Here is a 3,025-nt window from a genome sequence, read left to right as displayed (position 1 = left end):
GGAAAATTTTTGCTCTCTTAACATATAGGATAGATAAGACCTTTCTCTTCCTCTCCTTTTTTTCTTCCTTGAATGTAAACTTGATACCTAATGGAGTTATGGCAATCATATTGCAACCATGAGGAAATAACCATGTGGGGAAAAGCCTGCATGATAAAGATGCAAAAATAGAAATAGCCCATGCTAAGGTTCTGTTCTGGAGTATGATAGAACTATTGAATAACTGCAGACTCTGTCAGAGAAAAAAATTAAATTGTTATATATGTTAAATATGTTATTAAAAAAAATTAAAGGTAGCCTCCAAAATCAGAAAAACAATGTATAGCCTTCACACCAGGGAGAAGAAGGTAGTGGGGAGATGGAAAGCTTTTGCTAATCTAACAGGAGCCAGGAAAGGAGGAAAGAAAGAAAAACAGAAGTATAAAAAGAAAACACAAATTAAGACAGTAGTTTATATCGGGATGGTTTACATCAGGACACAACCATTGTATATCAAACTACACTCATCAGTTAAAAGACCTAGATTATGAGTCAATATGATTTTGAGAACGCATAGGAGATACACCTAAACAAAGACAGAGAGATTAAAAATAAAGGGATACCAAAAAGTGTGACAAGCACATAGCAGAAAAAAGTTGGCCTAGTTATATTAATATCAGACCAAAGAATTTAAGAGAATTTAGCCATTAATAAAAATAGTGGTAGCAATGTCTTTTTTTTTTTTTTTACCAGTTTTATTGAGATACAATTGACATGCAGCATTGTATAAGTTTAAGGTGGACAGCATAATACCTTGACTTCTATATATCGTGAAAGAATTACCACAATAAATTTAGTTAACATTCATCATCTCATATAGATACTAATAAAAGAGAAGAAGTATTTGTTTCTTGTGACAAGAACTCTTAGGATCTACTCTCTTAACAACTTGCAAATATACCATACGGCAGTGTTAAGTATAGTCATCATGTTGTACATTACATCTTCAGTACTTACTTATAACGGGAAGTTTGTACCTAACAATGTATCTTCTTTAAAGTAATGTTGAAATGAGTAAAAAAGTAAAGGGTAAAAATAATAATAATAATAATAATAATAATAACACGTAAAAGAAAAAATAACTGTGTAGAGGCAACTGCTATTTGCATATTGGGTATTTTCTTTGAATATTTTCCTTTGCTTCTTTCCCTGACTGGAAGTGACTGTGTATTTTTTTATATGCCATAGGAAATTGATATATGATAATTATAGAAAAATTTAGACAATGCTTAAAAGTAAAAAGGGGAAAATAAAAATTAGCATTATAACTAGAGATAATCCTATTACCATTTCATGTGTATCTTTCCAGAGATTTTGATGCACATGTAGAAATACACATTTTTGTTTTAAAGAATGGTGTCATGATGGGGTTCCTGGGAGGCTCAGTCAGTGAAGCACCTGACTCTCGATTTCAGGTCGGGTCACAATCTCATGGTTCAGGGGTTTGAGCCTCACATTGGGCTCTGTGCAGACAGTGCAAAGCCTTCTTGGGATTCTCTCTTTTCCTCTCTCGCTGCCCCTCCCCCATTGGTGTGTGCATGCGCGCTCTCTCTCTCTCTGTCTCTTAAAAACAAATAAACATAGGGGCACTTGGGTGGTGCAGTCCGTTAAGCATCTGACTCTTGGCCTTGGCTCCGGTCATGATCTCACCGTTTATGAGTTTGAGCCCCACATCGGGCTCTGCGTTGATGGCGTGGAGCCTGCCTAGGATTCTGTCTCTCCTTATCTCTGCCCCTCACCCCCCCTTGTGCTCTCTCTCTCTCTCTCCAAATAAATAAATAAATAAGTTTTTTAATAAAATAAAAATAAAAGTAATAAATACATTTAAAAAATGGTATCATGATGTGTGCCCCCTTTTTTGGCCCAATGATATAATGTAAATGTCTTTTTATATCAAATATTCTTGTGTATCACTTTCATGCATATATATTATCCTTGTGTGACTTTACCCTATTTCTCAATGCATATTTTCATAAAGTTGAAGCAATAGTATGTATCATTTTCCATCTTGCTTTTCTCACTTCTATAAATTAAGCAACTTTGCATGTTACTAAGATTTCTTTCTAAAGATAAATTTGAATGATCAAATGATATTTTATAGCTGTGGGTAACTAAATTAGCTATTGCTCTCTTGTTGAATATATAAGTTGCTCACAACACTATAAGTTTCACTTACAGATATTGCAACAGTACTTATTTTTCAGAATAATTTTTTTAAATTTGTAGCTTTGAGGCATTGTATTATAAAAAGCTGGCACTCATATATGTAAACTAACAAAGTTTATCGCACAAGTACTTCATTTCTTAGCTTGACCTAGTAAATCTTTAGCTTCATTGATTTTGGCTGCCATATAAGGAGACCCTCCCTTGCCTGGGTGATTTAAAAGCTTCATTCATTGATAAGCATCTTTTATTTTCCCTTTATTGGCAGTAGGGCTTACACCTAGTATTAATGCTGCTTCTCATTTTATCATTTTGGGTACAAACCCACCTCTGTGATAGCCACCACTGAAGACAGATTTTGGTAGACTTTGAAAAACTTTTTTTTTTTTTTTTTGAGGCTCCATTTGGAGTTTCACGGCTTGTAAGAGAAAATGGCTTGCAGTTCCTGCAGCAGCAGTGGTCAGTCCAACTGCTACCATCATACTGGCCATGGCTCTGGCTCAGCTCCCTGGTCTCCACCGAGAGTGCGGTGCATCCCAACCCAAAGGTGGCAGCCACCAACTCCACGCCTCTCCAGAAGAATTTTTAATGACACTTGGACCCCCTAGATTTTCCCTCAAAGCTATTATAAATACAAGGAAGGCACCAGCAAGGCATTAATTGAATGTCTAATTAACTATTAATATGTATATAATTAGCATATTTGCCCTGGGTAAGTCAAATACATGAATTAATAATGAATAATGAATTTAATGCACTGATTATATTCTCCATAGTGTCAGTCTTCTTAAGAACTCTATGCAGATAGGACATTTATTTCTCT

The 3,025-nt window shown here is 35.0% G+C and overlaps 1 pseudogene; it reads right to left on the bottom strand.

Annotated features, from left to right (window-relative positions):
• Positions 1-2,336: 2,336 nt before the first annotated feature.
• Positions 2,337-2,818, bottom strand: LOC123589949 (annotated as a pseudogene).
• Positions 2,819-3,025: the final 207 nt, after the last annotated feature.

The sequence above is a fragment of the Leopardus geoffroyi genome, chromosome B4 (genome assembly GCF_018350155.1).
Source record: "Leopardus geoffroyi isolate Oge1 chromosome B4, O.geoffroyi_Oge1_pat1.0, whole genome shotgun sequence".
In the NCBI taxonomy this organism is placed as follows: domain Eukaryota; kingdom Metazoa; phylum Chordata; class Mammalia; order Carnivora; family Felidae; genus Leopardus; species Leopardus geoffroyi.
The sequence above is the reverse complement of the archived record's forward strand: the minus strand, read 5'-3'. Positions and strand labels throughout refer to the sequence as shown.